The following is a 22,782-nucleotide window of genomic DNA, read 5'->3' on the forward strand; positions in this document are numbered from 1 at the left end:
TTCAGAGGGAAGGAATACAGTTTACAGGAAGAGGCACAGATCAAATGTTTGCTAACAGGTGTTTCCTGGGCCGTCCAGAAATGATGAGATGCAGGGGACTCTGATCAAACAGGCCTTCTGGGCTCTTCTCACCCCTCATTCCTCATTCACGGCATGATGTAGCTATCAGAATAGAGCTCTTCCTGAATTTTTCTAAAATTTTAGGCAGTTTGAGGAAGGTCAAAGTTTCATTCTGAGTTTTATGAGCTTTGATTGCTTTCAACTCAAAATTATCTACATGCCAAAGTAGCCTATCTTGGGGCAATTCATTCTGAATCCCAGTGGTGATCCAGACAAAGCAGAGGGTAGAGGACACTGAGTCAAGGACGGAGCTGGCTCCAGTGGTGGTGGGATGGGAGCCTGGCCAGGGTGCATTAACTGGATGGGAAGTGAGGACACTGAGTGCAGAGAGTGCTCATAAACTTTGTTGGGGGGCCCAGGGCCAGAGATAGCAGGGTGGTTGGAGGGAGGTAGGGTCAGGGAATGACAGGATGTTTGAGAACAGGAATCATGGGGCGTGTTTATGGTATTGGCAGAGATTTTCTAGGGCGTGAGACCTTGGTGGGCAGGTGCACTAGCTGGCTCCTTTCCACAGGTTGCATTTCTTCTGCTTTCAGGGTGTTGGGACCTCTCACTGCTCTGGTCAGCACTCATCCTGGGATGGGGTTGCCTGTGGGACTCCCTGGGTGGGCAGCTTGGAGCCCCATCTGCTGGGGGTGGGGAAGCTGCAGGTATAGCTACTCCAGCCACTGGGGGCCCATCGGAGGAGCACTGGCAAGGGGGATGGAAGTACCGGGTTCCCCCCGCTTCTGCACTTGCTGGCTGTGGGACCCTGGGCTACTCACTTCTCAGACTCTGGCAGCGTGCCCACTTCCCCTCAGGGAGGAGCATCTCTGCACCAGGTGTTTTGTGAACTAGCCTCTCAGCTTTGTCCACAGCCCCACCTTCTGGGCTGATGTTCCTGCTCTTTCCCTTCATTCTCCAGGGCTCCCTCTGTTCCTCCCTCTTAATCCTATCCCCTGCAGCCTCCCCCTACTCAGAGTGGGGTCAGCTGGCCTTCTCTCCCACTGGCAGCTCCCTCACCTCGCAGGGCAGACTCAGCCCCTCCCCTCAAGGGCGGTCTCTTTGAACCCCTGGGGCCTCCAGGCAGTCAGAGTCCCAGGCCCTCTTGGCTGCTCCTGAGCACCCATGGGCAGTGCCACCAGACTTTGCACCATGCCTCTACAATGGCATGTCCCTTACCTTCTGTGCCCACCCACCCATCGCTCTGCTCAGCATTTGGGTCATGGAGAGGATGGTGTTGATTTGCTTTGTGAGAATTAAAACAAAGAGGGTGGGGGCAGTGAGGGATTCCCAGCCCCCTACCCAGCCTGACAGCCCCACATCGTTTACTCACCCAGAAGCTTCAAATTACTTAAAGCAAATGCACACTTACTTCCTGCGGTTGTAGGTGTTTGAATTCTCTAGTTCAAGCTTGAAAGGAGAGGAGATTTCTTGCAGGAAGACAGCGTGATGTGGTGAAAAGAACTTGGGGTCTAGAAACATACTGGAGTTCACTATGGAATTTTTGCCCTGCCGTTTCTTTTTTTTTTTTTTAATTTTATTTATTTATGATAGTCACACACAGAGGGGGGGGGGGGGCGGGGGGAGAGGCAGAGACACAGGCAGAGGGAGAAGCAGGCTCCATGCACCGGGAGCCCGATGTGGGATTCGATCCCGGGACTCCAGGATCGCGCCCTGGGCCAAAGGCAGGCGCCAAACCGCTGCGCCACCCTGGGATCCCTGCCCTGCCGTTTCTTAGCTGCATGTGTTGTAGGCAACGTGTCCATTCATCCATCTGTAAAATGGGGGCATTAGCAGTAGCCTGTCAGCCTGCCCCATAGGTCAGACATGATTTCAAGCAAGGTATCTGCAGGGACGTTTTGGAAACCTGCATCCTAGGGATGGTAGGACAGGGAGGTGACTCAGCTCACCCCAGGCTGCCCTCATAGCTGCAGGAATGGCACTTCCTGGGATCCATCCTGTGCTCTGCTTGGGTCCCAGGGAGCACTGAATGTTCTGGCTAATTGGAGCAGAACAAAAGTCTCCCCCAGTGCAGCAAAAAGAAAGCAGCTGGAGAGGATGGGGGTGGGTGCTGCAGATTCCTGAGGAGGGTTGGTGGCTGTTGGTGGGGGAGCCAATAGGAAGCCAATAGGGAGTCTCCAATATAGGAGCTGGGATATTGCTAAGATGAGGGGTTATCTGGGTGCAGAGAGTGACATTTTCCTTTGCCACTTGTACTTGGGCCTCGGTCAAATTTTAGTCCTAAGTGCCTAGTTCTCCTTTCAAAGAGAGATCATTTGCAGTTAATTCTCTGGTCTTTGCAAGTGTGTTTTTTTTTTCTTTTTCTCTTTTTTTTTTTTTTAATTTAAAGGTCACTCTCAGAGATGCCTGGTACTCCCTGTTTCACCACTGCCATTGGAACCAGGTGTCCTGAAGTGCTTAGAGGCAGAAGGAATTCTATCTGGAAACACCTTTCATCTGCCTGTGTTTGCTGGCATTGTGGAGGAAATTTTCAGTGCCCTTCAGAGTTCTTCCAGCTGCCCTGAGCATCAGGTTGACATGAGATAGACCGGAGAAAGTCAGACAAAAGTTTACATACACACATACCTCCTGAATACATGGGAGAGACCCAGAAAGATGGGGTAACTCCTTGAAATGGCTGAAGCTGTCACCTTAAATACCATCTTCAGCTAAAAATGAAAGAGTAGGGAGTGAGGAGTCAGCTATGGGAGGTTGCCAGGAAAGCATAGTTAACAAGGTTGAGGCCATCATGCAGATTTAAGTCTGTGCCTCCTCCACCGATAAGGGGTCTTAGGGTTTATAGTCACCCCCTCTTCCCAGCACAGTGAGAGGGACACCCTAACAAATGGAGATTCCCTTATGCATGGAAATGTGTCTTACAGAAGGACAATTCCTCTTTCAGAACTCCTCTTGGGTCTGCATTTTCTTACAAATCACTGGCTTAAAATAATATTCCAGAGAGATATCCTCTGGGGAGGCAGAGTTTGCTCCCCTGCACTGGTCTTCACACAACCATGAGCCTTCAGCTTTTGTGAACCAAAACCCACCTTACGAAAGGGAGGACTCGATCCAACAACATAGGAGTGGGAAGTGGGAGACCTGGGTTGGGGCCCAAGCTCTGTACCTGGTGAGAAATTTGCATGATTCAGTCAACACCAAGAACAAAGTAGTTGTAAAATCATCCCCATAGCTACCTGAAAAATAAGGTGGTAACATTTAACCATGAAGTAAAACTTAAGAATGAAAGGACTCTTCACTAGGATAAAGCAAAAGTAGAAAATCAGCACTGGTAATATAGCTTCAGAATTAGGACCAAAAATAAATTCCTGTTATCGCTGCACTGATGATTAATGAATGATAATGAATGAACATCCTGTCGGGCTCCTAAAAAGATTTAAGATAGTTCAGCTTGATCTTGTTTGGACATTCTAGTTAATTCAGTCAGAGAAGATAGATAAACTGGGGGGGAAAGACAATACACGAATCTTGGTGTGGTTAGTGGAAACAGAAGAATAAGCAAAAATTGAGAGTTTAAGAGGGAAGATGAATGCAAAGTGTACTATACATGTTGATCTTCCTGAGCACGAGCAATAGCTGGCAAGTATAATGAAAAAGTCCATTTGTAGCAGAAACAGGTGATCGACTTACTTAGGAATAAACATAATATACGCCTGACCTCTGTAAAGAAAATTGCAGATCCTGCAGGGTGGGGACAAGGTGAGAAACAATATATCCCACAATGAGTGCATGTCCTATGGGGAAAGTGTGTCAGTAGCTTCATTTGCAAACACAGCCTCCCTCGAATCAATCCCAAGCATATTTTTCTGAACTCTGTGGATTCTGGAGAAGCAAACAGATGAGGATTTCAAAGAATATTTGAAAAATAAAAAGAGTAAGTTAGAAGGCCTCACCTTTTCGACATTAGAACACTTTATAAAATAATAATTAAAAAATAAATTAAAAATGAATGATGTGGAGAAACTGGATAGCATGGAGGAATTTTAATTTAGACAGCCCCCATGCCAAAACAGACAGCTGATGCCTCAAAGAGACAAACCTCTTTTTTAAAAAATAGAAAAGTTAGCACATAATGAAATATTTATCATTCTTATGAAGAAAGACCTCTCTCTGCTTTGAAGCAATACAAGAAACCACAGAGGGAAACAGGGACAGTTGACAGCAAGAACAAAGCAAACATTCCTGTATGCAGAGAAAGTAGGGACTTGAAACGCTGTGGAGAGGAAGGTGGTGGCACTAGCTGGGGTGTGTGTGTGTGGGGTGGTGTTAATAACCAGGCCAAACAGGCATGCATTATAGTTCACGAGGGAGAAAATGATCATCCCGTAGCAGGTAGGCACCCTGCTCACAGGGGCTGCTCCCTCAGGGGAACTCCAGGGTACACAGCACTGGGAGAGCCAGTAACCCTGCTGCTGATCAGGGTGGTCTCGGGGTGCTGCGTGCTCCCTGCTAAACCGGCAGAAAGCACCCCCCAGGACTTGCGCATGTCACAGGCCACCACGGCAAGGTTGGGGTCAGGGCATGGGATGTGGGGCTCTGGTGAACTCAGTTCCTCTCAGGGGTCAATGTCACCACTCTGTAAGCAATTGCTATGCAGTTTGGGCAGAAATACCCGTCCTCTGGCCTAATCAGTGTACCTCTGCAAGGAAAAAATTATCCCCCCGGAGATGTGCAGTGTGGCATTCGTCATACTGACAACTTGGCGGTAACTGATACACCCAGTAATGGGGGATTGTTTAGTATTAGGGGCATCTCTGTGTGTTATCTTGTGCAGCTATTAAACTTGATTATAGGGGTGCTTGAGTGGCTCAATCGGTTGAGCTTCTGACTCTTGGTTTCCACTCAGGTCGTGATCTCAGGGTTCTGGGATCAAGCCCTGTGTTGGGCTCCCTGCTCAGCAGGGAGTCTGCTGCTTCCTCTCCCTCTGCACCCCCCCTCGTGTGTACATGCGCTCTCTGTCTCAAGTAAGTAAATCTTTTAAAAAGTTTGATTATAAAACCTATGTGGAAACATAAAAAATGTTTATTAAGTGTTGTTAAATGGACAGACCCCCCCCCCCCATGCAAAATTACACACATACTACACTTGCAATGAGGAAAAAAAATGCATCTCTATGGACAAGGGCAGAAGGAAGTGGATACAAATGAGAGTAGCTTTGTTAGGGTGTTACTGTTGTTTCCCTTTTAAGCACTGGTGGATATCCCCCAAGGCTGGTGGGGTCTTCCCACCCACAGGCCCTTCCCCAGGCCCCCCGGGCACCAGTTCCTCAAGGATGGGCCCTGCCTTCTTTCTCTAACACAAGTGTGTGTCTACACCCCACCCCGGATGTGCACAGCCAGGCCAGCAGCTTCCTGGGAGCCCCAGAGTCCCCTGTGCTCCCAGCAGCTGCGAGGCCTGCAGATCCCACCACCTCTGTAGGATCTCACTATCCCCCGAGTCATTGCTGCAGTTCCCAGTGTGGCCAGCTCAGCCACAGGGCCAGAGTGGTCAACCCTAGAACCAGCAAGGAGCCCCCTGGGAGCCAGGAGCCGACCACCCACGGCTGTCCTGTGGGTTAGGCCAGCCCTGAGAGCGGGGCCCTACCTGAGAAGAGCACCAGGCCGCCAGCCCCAGGCCTGCAGGTGCCAGGGGCTCCAGGCTGGGCTCTGAGACCTCCATGCCCCTACCATTCCAAGAGCCGCCTGAGTGTGTGCGTGCATGAACCGGTGTCCCCTTCTCCTTTTCATGCCACATTGCTTGTCTCCTCTGTCCTGGCTTCTGTGGGGCCTGCCCATAGGCCTCAACCATTAACCCAGAGCTTGTGGTCCCCGCCCCTCCCTCTCCAAGACTGTGTCTAGGGCCTGAGAGCCTCTTGGTATGAATCATATGGATAAAGGAATAACCACCAGGTGGACAGCACTTTACAGTGTACAGGATGCTTCCATGCATACTTGTCTGTGCCCTTTATTCCCACAGGACAGTCTCTGCTCCCAGCTGATCTTAATGCTGAGACTGACCCCCTCCCTGCTTTCCACAGAAAATATAACACCACTGATGATGTCGTGAATTTTGTAGGGTTCCTGAAGATTCCAGGAACTCAGGGAGAGACTGCACAGAGCAGGGCATGGTGGCACTTTGCTGGCCACGCCGTGGGAGCCGGTCTCCTGGCGGTGGACCTCCTTAGCCTGGGTGTGGGTGGGAGCCTCCTTGCTGGGGGAGTTCTCTCTTGGGGGCCTGAGTGGAAACTGGCCTGAGTGGAAACTGGCCTGCCCTGTGACGCCAAACAGCTGCATTTCCCCCTTGCAGGATGGGGGCGGGGATGGGGACATGGGGACTCAGACCACAAGTACGCATGTTCCTGGGCCTCCTGAGGGTCTGCAGCACCTGGTGGGGAGGCAGGAGAATCTTCCAGATGACTGGGCAGCTGTCCCCTCTGGGCAGGCACCACCCTGCCTCTGGCCTGGCAGGTGCCTCTGGGTGGCACAGCTCTGGGGAAGGCTGTGCCCCTTCTGCCCTGGTCACCCCATCTGGAAAGCCCCCTGAGCTCTGCAGTTAGGCCTTCCCAGCAGTTTCCGCCCCCAGGCATCACCTATGTGGCTTCCCCATCAGATACTCCCCCTCCTGTTTCTCTAGTTGTGGAGCCTTCCTGCATCACAGCCCTGCATCCTCAGCAGTTGCACTGGCTGAGGTCCCTGCCCTAGCACAGGTGGTGTGGGGTGGGCCGGCCCTTCCTGGGGAGGATCATGGCCCCGTTCAGGGACCACCACTCCTTGGAGCTGTGTCCTGTACTAGGGGAGGTGGGGTGACTACTGCCGTATTTCTCAGGAAGTCCCAGGAACCTGGGGCCCAGGGAAGGGGAATTGAAGGTCCTGGGCTCCAGACCAGCATGGGTCAGGTGTTTAGGAACCCCAGAAACCCAGGAGAGCGACTGTGTTAGAACTTGGGACCTGGGCCAAGAGTGGACGTGGGGTCTTGCCTTGGCATAGAGACTCCCCACCTGCTCCTCCTTGGTTGGACCCCTCCTTCCGTGCTCTGCTCACGTTACATCTTATTCCTCGTCTGCCCATATAAACACGTGCACATCTGGTCCCCACCTCTCACTCACATGGTCCTTTCATGCCCAGCTGTATTGAGGCACAGTACACCCCACACTTTGGCAGTGTACAGTTTGGTCGGCCTGACGTACACACGCCCACGAAGCCATCAGCACAGTTGGGATGGTGAACACACCTGTCACCCTGGAAGCTTCCTCCTGCCTCCTCTCCACCCTGAGCCACCTACGGACCTGCTTTCGTCTGCTGCAGACCAGTTAGCGTTTCCGAGAGTTTTGTAAGCGGAATCCTCCTCCTTTCCCCCTCTGGCTTCTTCGGTCTGGTGTGAACACTCTCCGTGCTGCAGGGTCACTAGTGCTTCCCTCCTGTCCTATGCACTCCCCTGTGGTAGCACACTTGGTGTATTTCCAGTTCTGGGCAATTACAGATGAAGCTGCTGTGAACATGTGCTCGCAAGTCATTGTAAAGACATGGTTTTGCATTTTTCTTGGGTATGTACTGAGAGGTAGAGCCTCCCGATTTTTATGGCAGGTATGTGTTTAGCTTTCAGTTGGACTGAAATTTTTATTGAGATAATTATTAGCTCACCTGCAGCTTTAAAAAATAACAGAGATCCTGTGCGTCTTTCCCCATTTTCCTGCAGCGATAACATTTTGTAACATCACAATGGGGGTAGTGACATTGATACAACCCACGCATCCTGTTCCAGTCCTCCCCGGGGTGACTCATGTAACTGTTACTAATATGTATGTGGGTCTTCAGTTATGATACACAGTGTATCACATGTGTAGACTCTCCCCATAGCTGTGTCTGCATGGTTCCAAGCACACATACCTCCCTGCTGTCCCTGCCCCTTTCATAACCCCAAGCAATCACTCATTTGTTTCAATTTCTAAAATTTTGTCATTTCAGAATGTTATTCAAGTGGTTCTGTACAGTCTGTTCCCTCCTGGCCCGGGCTCCCTCCCTCGGCTCCCTGGAGAGCCTTCCAGGTGCTGTGCATGTGTCCGTGCTCAGCTCCGGCTTATGGCTGAGTGGTGTCCTGTGCCGGCTGTGCCTAACCGTGTATCTGTCCAGGACATCCGGCTTGATCCAGCGTTTGACTCTTAGGAATCATGCTTCTGGGGACCCCTGGGTGGTGCAGTGGTTTAGCGCCTGCCTTTGGCCCAGGGCGCGATCCTGGAGACCCGGGATCGAATCCCACGTCGGGCTCCCGGTGCATGGAGTCTGCTTCTCCCTCTGCCTGTGTCTCTGCCTCTCTCTCTTTCTCTCTCTCTCTCTCTGTGTGACTATCATAAATAAATAAAAATTAAAAAAAAAAAAAGGAATCATGCTTCCACAAACAAGTCTGCACAGTTTTTTCTGTTGGACGTAGCTTTGGTTTCTCTGTGACGCAAGTCCAGGCACGCAGTTGCTGAGTAGTATAACACCTTCATGTTGCCTTTTCCTAGAGGTGCTCCCCACTTTACATTCCCACTGCAACTCGTGCGTGATCTGGACTCCCTACCTCCGCACCAGCATGTGGTGCCGTCCCTGTGTTCTGTTTCTGCCAAGCTGACACCATGCAGTGGAGTCTCGCGGTGATTTTACTTTGCACCATCCTGGCGACTGATGACGCCGAGCATGTTTTCATGTGCTTACTTCCTTTTTTTTTTTTTTTTTTTTTTATGTGCTTACTTCCCACGTATACATTGTCTTTGGTGAAATGTCTAGTTACATATTTTGCTTATTTTCTGATGGGATTACTCATTGATTTGGGCTATTGGCTTTTGGCTATATGGTTTTCTCCCTTTTTTTTTTCCTAAAAACTTTATGGTTTTGAATTTTAATTGATTCTCTGGTGCATTTCAAGTTAATTTTTGTATGAGGCATGAAGTGTCAGGAGAGGTTCAGTTTCTGCCTGTGAACATCCTTCCTCCACTGAATTGTCCGCATGCCCCTGTCAGATATTGGTGGTGCACTTTTGTGGGCTTGTTTCTGTGTTCTCCGTTCTGTTCCATTGATCTGTGTGTCTCTCCCCATCGCAGGCACCATAGTCATGGCCTTAATTACTGTGGCAGTGGTATGGAACAGTAGTGATCCTCCCACTCGGTTCCTCTCTGCCAAGATTGCTTTAATTACACTGGGGTCTGTGACTCTCCATATAAATTTTAGAATAAGCTTGTCTACGTCCATAAAAACCTTACTGGTGTTTTGACAGAAATTTCATTAAACCCATAGATCAATTTGGGGCTCATTTAACTACGTTAGATCTTCCAACCCATGAATACAGCTCATCTCTCCACTTATTTGGGCCTTTCCAATGCCTTCCATCGGCATTTTGTGATTTTTAGCATGCCGATCCTGTGCATGTTTTGTTAAACGTGTAACTAAGGGTTTCATGGTCTCCGAGGTGGTTGTAAATGGCTTTGTGTTTTTAATTTCAGTTCTGGCATATTCATCATTAGTGTATAGAAATGAAATAGATTTTTGTGAGTTGATCTTATATCCTGAGAATGCGCTGAGCTCATGTATTAGTTCTAGGAGTATTTTGTTGATTTCCTGAGATCTTATGCATAGATAATTGTGTCATCTGCAAACAGAGACAGTCTATTCTTCATTTTCAGCCCATTTGCCATTTATATATATATATGTATTTTCCTGCCTAGTGCAGTAGCTGGAACTTCCAGGACTCCATCAAACAAGCCATGGGGATGCTCTTGCCTTGTTCCTCGTCGTAGGGAGAAAGTGTCATATTTTTAACCATTAAATATAATGTGAGCTGTTGCTTTTTTTATAGCTGCTTTTTATCAATGAGGTAATTCCTTCCTATGTCTAACTGCCTGTTTTGTTTTGTTTTGTTTTTTTAAATCACGAATGACTTGAATTTTGTCAAGTGCTTTCTCTGCATTCATTGATAGGATCATCGGATTTTTCTTCAATTTGTTGATACAGTGGATCACATTGATTGTTCTGAATATTCAACTAACCCTGCATACCTGGAATAAATTCCTCTTGGTCATGTCATAGAATATCTCTTATACTCCATTGAATTCACCTTGATAATGTTTTGTTGAGCATTTTTTCATCTTAATTAATGAGCGATATTAGTCTGTAGTTTTCTTTCTTTGTGTTCTGTGTGGCTTTGGTATCAGGGAAATACTGCCCTTATGAAATAAGCTGGAAATGCTTCCTCCTTTTCTGTTTTCCAAAAGAGATTGTGGAAAATCAGAGTTAGCTTTTTCTCCAGCTTTACTGATGAATAATTGATGAAAAATGTATGTATTGACTATGAACAGTGTGGTGTTTTGCTGAATGTACGTGCTGTGAAATGCTCACCAAGTCAGGCCATCATTGTGTCCATCACTGACAGTTGTTTATGTGGTGAGAACGTTCTCTCCTGGCGGATTCCAAGTGTGCATTATATCATTGTTCGCTAACATCACCATGCTGTAGGTTAGATTTCCAGAACGCCATCTCACATAACTAAAGCTTTGTCCTCTTACCCAGCATCTGCCTATTTACCCCTAGTCCCTGGTGGCCACGCTTCTGCTCTCTGCTTCTGTGAGTTAACTTTTAGATTCCACATGTAGGTGAGATCATGCTGTATTTATCGTTCTGTGCCTGCTGGTTTCATTTGTCATAATTTCCTACAGGGTCACATGTTGTCCGAAATGTCAGGATTTCCCTCTTTTTGAAGGCTGAGTAATATTCCACTATGTGTATACACCACATTTTCCTTATCTATTCATCTGTTGGTGGACACTTGTGGATGATCCCACATCTTGGCTGTTGTGCATAATGCTGCAGTGGACATGTGGGTGCAGGTATCTTGAAGATACCACTCCTTTGGGTAAATACCCAGAAGTGAGGTTGCTGGATTATATGGCAGTTCAATTTTTCTTTTTTTTGAGAAGCCTCCATACTGTTCTCCAGAACAGCTGTACCAGCTTGCATTCCCATCAACTGTGCACAAGGATTTCCCCTTCTCCACATCCTTGCCAACACCTGCTATTTCCTGTGCTGTTGATTTTCGCCATCCTGACAGGTATGAGGGGATACCTCATGGTGGTTCTGATCTGTTTTTCCCCAATGCCAAGTGATGTTGAATATCTGTTCATGTGCCTGTTAGCCATCTAGATGTGTTTTATATATATATTTATATATATATTTTAACATTTGGTAGAATTATCCCAAATGACCATCTGGGCCTTGAGGATTTCTTTCAGGGGAACTTTTAATTATGAATTCAGTTTCTTTCATGATTATGGGGCTGCTTAGACTATATCTTTAATCTTGGTTAGATTTTGTTTAAGTTTTCTAAAAATCGGTCCATTTCTTGTTTGTTGTATTAGGAATTGTAATATTCTTTTATTATCCTTTTCATGGCTACACAAGCTATGGAGAGAATATTCCCTATTTAATTTCTGATACTGGACAAAAAGTCAGTAAAATTTACAAACCTCTGAAAAAATTGACAAAAATTACAAGAAAGAACCAGATTTTTGTTTCATTATTTTTATATCATTTTCTTACTTTCTTTGATTTCTACTCTGATTTTTGGTTTTCTTGCTTTTCTCTGCTCTGGGTTTATTTTGCTCTCTTTTCCAGTTTCTTGCAGCAGGGACTTAGATAACTAGCTGGAGAGTGTCCTCATTTCTAGTGTATTTAGTGCTTAAACATTTCCTCTTTAGCCCTGCTTTAAAATCATTGGTTCTCAGCATGACAAGTAATTTCTGATTGTGTGCCAGATGTGTCTTTTATATTAGGAGATATCAGTGGCCTCTATTTAACTTTTTTATTTGGGAGGGAGTCTCCCTGTTACTTCTGGAGGCAGTGGTTCTAATGACAGCCTAGTATGAAGAGCTCTTATGGCGTCACTTTGGTCGTCTTGGTTCATCTGGAGCAACCATGGCTTCCACTGGCTCCTGTTGGTGCTGCCAGGCCCCTGGAGATAAAGAGGCTTCCTGGCGGAGCCCTTGCTGTGCTGGGGGCTCCTCTGCCAATGCCACTGGCCACTCCAGGATCTCCTGGCAAGAGCGGGGGTCTGGGGCTCGGTGTAGGGGAGAGAGCATCTGTCCTAACCATTCACTGTGAGCAGGGCTCCTGCTGACACCCCTGTGGGTGGGGCTGCCATTGCTTGCCTGCACGGAGTCTCCTGCAAGGCACCTCCATGTCCATTCTTGCTGTTCCTCCCAGACCCCCAGCTCTGTTCCCACATGAACTTTGTCTTCAGCTGAGACGAGGGAAGATGTGATTTATGCCCATGTGTTGCTTTCAGCCACAGCTGAGAACACAGCTGGTCACAGGTCCTGGGCAAAGGACCAGCAGGGGCTTTGGGTGTGAGCCAGGTGGGCCTTTCAGAGAGGGTCAGTGCCTGGGGGTGATGGAGCTTCCAAGTTCGCTAGAGTTCTAGAGCATAGGTATGTATTCCGGCAGCCTATACTCACGTCCCTGTTTCTGCCCTGATGCTTCCACAGGTGCATGTGGAGGCCGAGAAAATTAGGGCCGTTCAAGTTTAACATTGGCACAAGTACAGCCATTGTAGCTTCGGCAGCCGTCTCAGGCCACTGTGACCAGGCCACTGTGACCAGGTACTGAACTCTACCTTATCCCGGCTATAGAAAAAAACACAAAGCATGCCCTTATTGGAATAAGGAAGCAAGAGCTTGTGAGACCTCTTTACTGGAGATTCTCACACCCCCACCCTTAGTGAAAAACCCCACCTTACCCCTAGACCAGCCCTTAAAAACCCAGCTGTAACCCACCTCGGGGTCCAAATCCCTGCTCTGCTATGTCAGGTATACTTGGACCCAAGCTCGAGCTTGCTAATAAGACCCAGCTGTAACTCACCTCGGGGTCCAAGTCCCTGCTCCGCTGTATCGGGTATACTTGGACCCAAGCTTGAGCTTGTTAATAAACCCTCACGTACTTGCATCGGTGTCGGCTCCTTGGTGGTTTTCTCGGATTCGCAATCTTGGCACAACAGTGCACAGGCTGGTGGTCCACTTGGACCTCTGCCTCATCTCTTTTCCTTTCTGCTTCAGCCTGTGCATTTGCTTCTTCTTCCACTTGGCTCTCATGGTGCAGAGGTTTCTAAGGAGATGGCTCTAAGGCTGAGCTGAACTTCATCACTTGATTCAGAACCCTGGGGTGGCCTCTAGGGCTGCAGACCCTCCACTGTCTGTTCATCTCTGACCACGTTCTTTCTCCAGCTCATGCCTCAACCTCATGACCTCCACGCGTTTCCTGGCCCAGGCCTCAGAGCCTTTCACTCCTTCATGACTTGGATCTAAGACCCCTTTCCTCTCCTTCCTGGTCATTTCCTGCTTCTTCATTCAGTTTCCAGAGCTGGAGTTCCTGGATTTAAATAGCATCTCCACCAGGAGGATATATTCGTTTCTCCCCCACCTCATCCCCATTCTGCGTCCTCCCTTATTTCTTGTAGAAATTGAATTCCCTTTCAGATTTCTTCTGGCCACAAGGCTGCCCCATGGAAGCCGCATGTCTCCAACTCCTCCTGCCATGCCTTTCCCCCTCCCACCGCAGACTCTGCTGCACGTATCCCTGGAGCTGTGAGAGGCAGGGAGACAGGTGGGGAGACCCAGCGTTCCTGACTGGTCCCATGGCACAGAACAGGCTGCGGATCCTGGGCAACCTGCCTGGTGCACGGGGAGTGAGCCTGGGAGCAGATGATAGGCAGGGCTGACCTTGCAAGTCCTGTTGGCCACAGGAAGGCTCCCTTAGTGATCCTGATAGTTTTGAGGAGAAGGGTCTGTTTGAGAAGGTCTGGCTGCTGTGTGGGGATGCACTAGGCTGCTAAAAGTGTAGCTGGCAGGGGTGGTGAGGATGAAGGGCAGAGCAGCAGTCCCGAGTGTGAGTTGGGGGAGCAGCTCCTGGAGCCCCATCCACGCCTTCAGCAGGACAGGAATGCCGGTGTGCAGCACAGGGCATTTGCCAGGACAGAGAGGAAGGTGAGGTTTGGGAAGAAAGATCCTGAGGGCAGTTTTGGATTTGCCGAGTTGGGGGCAGTTTTGTGACGTCAGGCAGACAGATGGGTACACAAGGGCAGGGCCCAGAAAGATTGGAGATGCTTGAAAAGGATTTATGAGCCTGACGGTGGGGCCTGGAGTCCTGTGTGAACCCCATCACCCAGGGAGAGTGCGTAGTCAGAACACAGAGCTGCAGAGCATAGGTGCTGGATCCAGGCATGGGATGAGCACCAGAGATGCACACCCATCAGAGGAAAAGCAGGAGAAATGTAAACTGTCATCCTGGAGAGGGAAAGCCTGTTTATGCGAGTCGTGAAGGAGAAAGGTTACAATTCCCACATTCTGTAATAAGGAAGAAGATACCCTCCTGGACAACGGGACACAGAGCCTGACAGAACCAGACCAGTGCACCCAGCTGGTGTGACCCATGCTCCCGAGAACCAGGTCCAGGGAAGTCAGCAAGGAGGGCTCCACACCCATCAGTCTGGCAAACCTTAAATGCAAGAACTACAAGCACAGTGGAGCAAAAGGGACACTTGTATCCTGTTGGGGAAGTGTGTTCGGAGGAGAGTTTGGGAGAACGAGTCACAACTCTAACCAGCAACAGACCTATTGTAGACACAAGCTCGCGAGCCCACATCAGGTGCCCTGAAACAAGGGAAGGTTATGAAGTATTTCTACAGAATGGGTTAGAATGGACGTGGAAGTAATCCAAGTCCACAGGCGCACTGGTCAGAGGATGCCCGGTTTGTGAGGGGTAGTGATGGTGGGGGCGGGCAATCTCTCTAGAAACCCCTGTGTGGTCTGAAGCACACTAACAAGAATGCTGTCTTGCCTTAACTGTGGATAAAACAAACTATCAGACAGAAAAGGAGAAATCCAGAGTTGGCCTGCGCAGAAAGAAGGCTGTGGCTGTCTCGTCTCTTTTCCGCTGGCTGTGGAGCAGGCCCTCTGCACCTGGGTGGCAGGTCCAGGCTCTCCGTCGGAGGCAGCCAGGAGAGCTGCCTCGAGGGGGAGGCCCACACCTGGGAAAGCACTCTGACCTCCTGCTCAGAAGCCCCCATTCATTCACATAGCCTGGCAGCATATTTTCAAATAAATCACAAGCACAACAGTTACATTCTCCAAACCACGCTGGAAAAAGGATTATGGTATTTACTATGGGGACAGGAAGATTGATTCTCACCCAGAAGATCTGCCAGGTTCTTGATTTAGGGAGCTGGTGATCAGCATGGGTTAGCCCTGATTTATATTGGCTTATTCTCCCCACGGCCCCCTCTCCAGGGTCCAGGGACACTTGGTGGGATGGCCCGGAGTGAGTACTATCCCACTGGGTCCCTATGAGATGGTGCACCCAGGCCATGGGCACAGGCAGAGATCACTTCCCACCACCACCTTCCACTGCACCCCTGATCCTGACCCTGCCTGGTGGCTCCTGGCACCCCTGGGTAAAGTCCGACTTCTTAGCCTGGAATTACCAGACCTCCTGGTTGGGCCTCTGCCACCAGTTGGTCCTGCTTGTGGCCCTGGCACTTGTCCCCATACATGACTGGTTCTCTCTGCCCTTGGGCAGCTCATGGTCCAGTGCTGGACACTGACCTGTGGCCAGTCCCGAGAGACAGGTGGGCTGAGGCGCATGGAGGAGGCAACGTTCATTCCTCTTCCTGCCTGCCATCTGTGCACCCACGATGTCCTCAGGTCACCTTCTGGTCCTCGCGCCTCACTCACCATCCACGTGCTCTTTCTGCATTTCCTTAGAGCCCACGTGGGGCCCCAGGACTCATGGCAGCCCAGGCACTGTGCACCAACCTGACCGGGACTAGCACTTGCCCTTGAGAAGGAATGTCTAGCTGACCAGGTGCTTCCTTTGGGGTCACTGAAGGATCAGTGGGTAGTGTAGGACAGTGGGGTTTGGAACTTGGCTGTGGACCAGATGGACTTGGGACTGCACCCCAATAGCTGGCAGCAGGCCCCATGCAGACCTCTTGTTTTCTCTTGAAGCCAGCACTTCCAGGGCCACCTCCTGGCCTGAGCAGATTCCATTCGGTCCGGTTCTTACCCACCCTCATCCGGGGGGCCCCCCAGCCCTGCCTCCAGCCCCCTATTGTGTTTCTCTCGGCCCGCCTTCCACAGTGGATGTTGCCTGGATCCGCCTGTGCCCTGGAACACAGGTGCCATGGAACACAGAGGAGAGGCTAATACACGTGTGTCCCAGCTCCACCACACTCTGGCAGGGGAGCTCAGAGTCCCAGCTGCCAGACACAGAGGTTTGCGTTCGGGTGGATGTGATTTCATGGTTTTCTCCAAAACAACCATGAGTGTTTGTGTAACTAAAAAGCACATCATGGTGATTTTCCTAAAATAAAGGAAGAGTTTATTTCATCATGATGAAGGTAAGATTCTTGGGAGCAATTGTGAGGTGTTGCGACGTTTCCTGTATGAGAGTCAGGAGGCCTCCCGTTAGCATTGCCAGCCGATGGCTCCCCAGGTCCGGCCTGCATGCCCTTCGTAGCTGGGAATTTGCTTCTTCCCACCAGCGCCAGCTGGCAGCTGACAGTGTGTCCACTTCCTCGGACCCCACCCTCGGCCACTCCCCCCGCCCCTGGCCACTCTTCCTGGGATGGCACCCCACGGCCCTGGACACTGGGGTATAGGCACTAGTCCTATCTTCCCTGGGTGAGGCTCAGCCCACCCCCTAGCCCACACCTGCAGGTGCTACTCACCTTGTCTGGACAGCAGCAGAGTCTCCTGATGGTGACGCAGGGAGGATCAGGGAAGATGCAACCTGACACCCACCCCTGCCCACCATGGGTGGCCTCTGCTGGTGTGGGGAAGCAGGCCAACTGGCCAACGACCAGTTTGTAAATTATTTTTTTAAATTTGAGTTTTGCTACAGCCATTCTTCCTTGTTCTCTCCCATCGGAGGTTGAGGAGCTTGTGGGTGTTGAGTCTGGCACCCAGCTGCCCTGGAGTGGAGTAGCACCTCCTAGGTCTCAGAGCTCTGTGGGCTCAGCTGCTCCAGCCTGGCCAGAAGCCCTGTGCCACTTGCCACAGCCAGGTGGATGTGGTTGTGGACCTGCAAGTACATGGAGGAAGTCACTGCGGGCACAGGGAGCAGACCCAGCAGAGGGTGCAGGACAGGTGTCTCCTCCAGAAGAAGATCCAGCAAGAGGCAGGAGACAACTTAACAAAAATAAATAAATGAGAACATAGGTAAGAGCTCCTGTGGAGATCCCACAGGAGCAAGGTAACACCGTCCTAAAACTTAAAAAAAAAAAAAAAGTGTGGTTTTTTAATTTCAAAATATATGCACAAATTGGAACACTGTCTTTGTTGGGAATTATAGTGATAACAACTTGCAAGATCAGGTGTGGAAGTATTGAAAACAGCCTAAATACACGAAGGTGGAAATCAGGGGGAAAGATGGGAGGAGGGAGGGGGAGGCTCAGGCCCGTGTGTCCGTGTGTGAGGAGAGGTAAGGAACCCTCATCCTGGTTGGGCCACAGAGAGGCTCATGTGAGGGGAGGGGAGGAATGAGTCCTTCCCTGGAGAAGCTGGATGAAGCGAGGACAACACCGTACAATAGTGATGTGGTGGGAGAGGAAGCTTGTTCTGTGAGGCGCTAGATCTGCTCATCTCTGAGGATATCACCACCAGGACGAAGCCACCAGGAGAAGCTTGTGATGACACGATGGCAGAAGGCCTGGACCCAGGGTCAACCACAGGAGGGGCAGCCCTTCGACTGCATGGTACTTGTGGTGGGGGGTTTACTCACCTGCCACACATTTGTGCTCCGGAGGCCACTGCTTGCAACACTCCCCTTAGCCCATGGTGCACACTGTCACTGTGCCCAGTTCACCCGCGGGGCTGAGGCTCAGAGTTGGAAGCCAGGCCCGGCCACCCCTGAGGACCACACCTGATGGCGGAGCCAGTCCCGCATCTGTGGCCTTTGGGGGATGTGACCTATTTTAGTATTCTTAGCAGTTTTCAAAATATCACTGATTTTTTTCCAGCAGAACATGGCTTACCTGTGACGGAGCCGCTACCCCCTCCCCACCCCCTACCCCACCTGCAGACCTGCCTGCTCGTGGACACAGTGACTTGGCTCAGACTCAGGCCTGCCACTCCTGGTGGCCAGAATCGGGGATGTCTCCTGCATACGGAGTTCACAGGCACCACCAGCTGCGTCTACCTGCCTGCAACATCTTCGAGGTGATAGATGCTCAGTGGGATTAAAATAATCTGGTTCGTATGATTGGCATCAAGGTAATTAAAAACTAATTAAATTAACCAAAAGTAAAACATAATTAAGGTTAAAAGGATAGAAGTGGGGCTCGGCCTCAGGGACGCATTTGGCTGGCCTGGCTTCCTGCGTGCCCACTCTCAGTGGCCATTTGTGTCAGGGTGTGAGTGTGCTGCCCATGTGACGGTGCCTTCAGGGCCAGGGGGCATGGGATGAGGATGCCAAACAAGTGTCAAGTTATCTTCACATCCAGTGCTCAGGAACTGGAAAGGCACCAAGTATCTGATGTTGATAAGGAAGTCAGGCCCGCTGGGCAGGTAGTCCCTGCCCTGACTCCATCTTCATTCCCCAGGGGCCCTCAGACACCCCCCGCCCCCCCCCTGCAGTTAGCATGTGCATAATCTGTGCAGACCCCAGGCTAAGCCCCTGCCAGGGCACCTGCAGGGGTGGGGTGGGGCTGGACCTCGTGCACCGCTGCCTTCCCCTTCCCCTGGGGGTGCAGGAAAAATCTGTCCCCAAGCTGGGGTGACCAGGAGCCACAGCAGCAGCAGAACCAGCCAGGGAGCTCTAAAAATCCACATGTGCTGTTACCAACCCCCCCAAAAGCCCCAGAGCAGACTCTCTGGGTGGGGAGTTGTTATCATATTAAACTCCCATGGGGATCCCTGGGTGGCTCAGCAGTTTAGAGCCTGCCTTCTGCCCAGGGCATGATCCTGGGGTCCTGGGATTTAGTCCCACATCAGGCTCCCCGCATGGAGCCTGCTTCTCCCTCTGCCTGTGTCTCTGCCTGTCTCTCATGAATAAATAAATGAAATCTTAAAAAAAAAAAAAAAAAAACCTCCCAAGGGACTCCAGTGTGTGTCCAGAGTCGGGGCCAGGGGAGCCTAATCTGAGTCCCCTCTGCCTCCCCTCAGGGCTGAGGGTCCCGAAGGCTGCCTTCTGCCAGGAGCATGTGGATGGTACAGGTGCTGCTTGGGCCTCTCGCGGGCCTGCACTCCCCCTGCCAGTTCTGCCCCAGCGTCTGGAGCAGCTCTCCACCCACTCTGTGCCCCCATCCATGCCTGCCCGAGCCAGGCCTGTGCCCCTTCTCACCCGTCCCTTGCTCAGTCTATGCTTGCTCCCCCATGCTGTGGCTTCCCCCCACCTGCTGGGCCCTGGTGGGAGGGTCTCTCTCTCTGGGCGGCCCGGGAGTCCGCTTGGCCACACTGGCTGGGCAGGCTTCTGGGGTGGGGGCTGTGGCTGCCGGTCGTCATGGGATAGGCAGCGCCCCCAGGGAGGCTGCACACTCACCTGCCCCGTGGGCACAGAATGCAGAAGAATGCTATCGCCTGCTGGAAAGCCGCCTGGTGTCCCCTGCTACTGGGTGAGGCGGGATGGCTGCAGGTGCATGGGAGCGGGCTGAGAATCTGCATATCCCCATGCACCGGCCACGTGCGGTGCGGGGAATTCCCATGCACAAACACTGTAGGCAAAACCGAGAACATCATGTGTGATTCCATTTAGAGAAGATTCTCGACCACGCAAATAAATGGAGGGGGACAGAAAACAGAAGAGGGGGTGCCTGGGGATGCGGGGCTGTGGGCGGCCATGGAGGGGCCCAGGGAAGCTCCTGGTAGTGGTGACACTTCTGTGGGGACACATGCACCAGAGCTCACTGAGACGCGAGGTTCAGCGCAAGCCCGTTACAACTCAATAAAGCTGTAAGGAAATCTGTGAGACTTGTGACCCTGGCTTGCTCCTCCCCTGTCAGGGTGACCATGGGCAAGTTAGTTCAGCACACTGTGCCTCGGTTTCTCCATCTATAAAATAGGAATAACACTGCTCGCCTCCAGTAGTTGTGCAAACTAGTAAGACCATGATCAAAGCTTTGGGCCTGCCATTTCTTTTCCAGCCCTGTTTGTGCGCCCGGGAGGGGTGGTCTGTGTGCATCTGGGGAGAGGTGAGACCCTGCTGGGCGTGTGTGGGGAGGGCAGGCATGAAGCCCCCTCCATCCACCTGTCCCCCTTCTCTGCCAGTCCGTGTGGGGACTGGTTTGCTTTTTTTAACAGTCACTAACCTGGTATGTTTACTGACTCATTCGGTTCTTTATCATTTCCAATAACACAGCGCGTTTTGGAAATCACATTGTCCCGGTGCCTTCATGGCTTCTGCAAATCAAATTTATTTTGCCATTGAAAATGTCAAAAGGGGGGATCCCTGGGTGGCTCAGTGGTTTAGCATCTGCCTTCGGCCCAGGATGTGATCCTGGAGTCCTAGGATCGAGTCCCACATCAGGCTCCCTGCATGGAGCCTGCTTCTCCCTCTGCCTATGTCTCTGCCTCTCTCTGTCTCTGTGTCTCTCATAAATAAATAAATAAAATCTTTAAAAAATATATCAAAAGGATTCAGCCAAAGGACACCTGAAATCTGTGGGGTGGAGGGGCGCTAAGGCTGGCTCTTGGGACACGAGGGCAGCTGAAGCTCCCTGTCTGAGTCGATTCCCTATAGTGGGGAGGAGTCGGGGCATCCCCTGGAGAAGAGCGGCTCCAGACCTTCTGGCAGGTTTCCACGGGATGAGGAGGGTCGCATGGCATCACCGCACAGCTGGGGCCCTGTCTCTGCTGCCCTGTGCAGGGGTGGGGATAGGAGGGGCATCAGTGTTCTTGCCCTTGGAGGCATTGCAGATGAGAGCGACCCAGGGCCTCCAGCTCTGGGGATGGCACTGTAGCCAAGTTGGTGTCCAGTGACACGGGGAGAGTGTCTGCAGGGTGCGCTGTGGGATCTGACCACTCTGCCCCTCACCAGCTGTGCAGGCCTGGGAGTCTGGTCTGCAAAGTGGGTATCTGGCACCTCACAGCTTAGCCCCCACTCCAGGCCCTTGGTTATGTATGTCAGGTACGAATCTGAATGTAGACCTAACCAGGGGTCGGGCATGTTTGTGAATAGGTCATAGGTGTACAAGGACACACGTCTCAGGTGCCGGGGGGATAGTTTCCCAGGATTTCCAAGGTGGGAGTATCCGCATAATGAGGATGAAGCTCTGAAATCCCCCCTTAGCAGCGAGTCAGGTTGGGCTTGTCCTGGTTGGTGCAGCCTGGCCCATCACCCCGGGGACACCACACAGATGGGCCAGGTCCTGCCTCCCGGTAATCTGCTACCCTGTGGGCTGTGGGCACAGCAGGGACCAGCCCCATGGGACAGACACGATGGACTGGACCCTCAGGAGGGCTTCCTGGAGGGGCTAGACTGGTGTTGTGCAGGCGAAGGGCAGGTGCAGGCAGGGCTCCTGGTGGAGGCAGGAGTGGAGGCCAGAGCTGGGTGACAGGGACCACTGAAGGTCAGGTGAAGATGCAAGCTCCATCCTGGAAGGATACCAATAAATCTTTCAAGGGGCTCAGTGTGTAGTCACACCAGGCCAACATGTCTCCAGCGGATGGAGGCCCAGCGAGTCAGCCAAGGGCAAAGGCATGTGGCATACCCAGGGTAAATGGGCATGAGCCTCCCAGGGCCATGTCCACGGTGGGACCCTCGGGACAGCAGGTGTGGTCCATCTGGGAAGCTCCCAGCTGACAGTGTGCCAAGGCCACGGCCCCGAAGAAATGAGACCCTGCGTGTAGAAGACTGGCGGCCAAGCGCTGCTCATCTTCCCTTGCTCCCTGTTCCCTGTCTGGAGACTTGGGACCCACGTGCTGTGGCGTGGTGGTGTGTCCTCAAGGCCCCCACGACTGAGTGCCACACTAACCGTCCTGGAGAAAGTCCAAAAGGGAAGGCAGCGGCGATTCCGTGACATTTCAGTTCTGGGAAGAAGCCAGTTTCCAAGTGTGTTCCTGCAAGTCTAGGAGAGCAGGAGGTGCCCTGGTGGGACCGACTGTGTGCACGGGGTTGTGCGAACCCCCGAGACTGAGTGTGTGCCTCATCAGAGAGCATGCTGGGTATTTATCTTCAGTCGGGTCGCCTTTTGCCCAAAGTCAGAATTTTGCCATCATTTAAGTTAATGTTTTGGGGCTGGGAGAAGCCTACCTGGTCTACCTGGCACCTCTTGGGCGGTTTCTGATGGTTGCAGGGCACATCGGGGCTCATCCCGTGGCTGGCAGCTTGGGTTCCACAGTGCGGGGCTTGCAGACGCCGTGCCGAGAGCCACGGTGTGTGCGATGATGTGGGGCAAGGACCTGAACCTGTCACGGGCGGCGAATCCGCTCCGTGCTTGCCCACTACTCTGCAGTCCCTGCCTGGGTCTCCATCGGCCGCCTTTGGGGGCTGGGAGGAGGTGGGCCCCGGAGCCGCATCTCCCGCCCCACCCCACCCCATATGCAGCTCTGGGTCTGGCTTCCCCTCTCCTTCCCGGGGCCCTAAGGCATCCCCCATCCAAGGAGCCCTCACGGGCAGGCCTGGCGGGGTGTGGGCTCCCGAGGGGGCGTCCCCACCATCTCTTCAGCTC

At 51.7% G+C, this 22,782-nt stretch overlaps 2 long non-coding RNA genes across 3 annotated transcripts in view; one reads left to right on the top strand and one right to left on the bottom strand.

The window, feature by feature from the left end:
* The window catches only part of LOC102156228, a 67,124-nt gene extending 49,698 nt beyond the window's left edge, over nt 1–17,426 (top strand). For both annotated transcript variants that reach the window (XR_005359420.1, XR_005359424.1), the window contains exons 6-7: nt 14,475–14,660; nt 14,986–17,426. This is a non-coding gene — a long non-coding RNA (uncharacterized LOC102156228). The remainder of the gene's footprint in view (nt 1–14,474; nt 14,661–14,985) is intronic.
* On the bottom strand, nt 16,480–19,775 carry LOC119871837. The gene is made up of 3 exons (XR_005359432.1): nt 19,656–19,775; nt 16,846–17,198; nt 16,480–16,556 (listed from the first exon to the last, which is right to left on the bottom strand). It is a non-coding gene; the product is annotated as an uncharacterized LOC119871837 (long non-coding RNA).
* Between the last annotated feature and the right edge of the window lie 3,007 nt (nt 19,776–22,782).

Source organism: Canis lupus, chromosome 5 (genome assembly GCF_011100685.1).
Source record: "Canis lupus familiaris isolate Mischka breed German Shepherd chromosome 5, alternate assembly UU_Cfam_GSD_1.0, whole genome shotgun sequence".
In the NCBI taxonomy this organism is placed as follows: domain Eukaryota; kingdom Metazoa; phylum Chordata; class Mammalia; order Carnivora; family Canidae; genus Canis; species Canis lupus.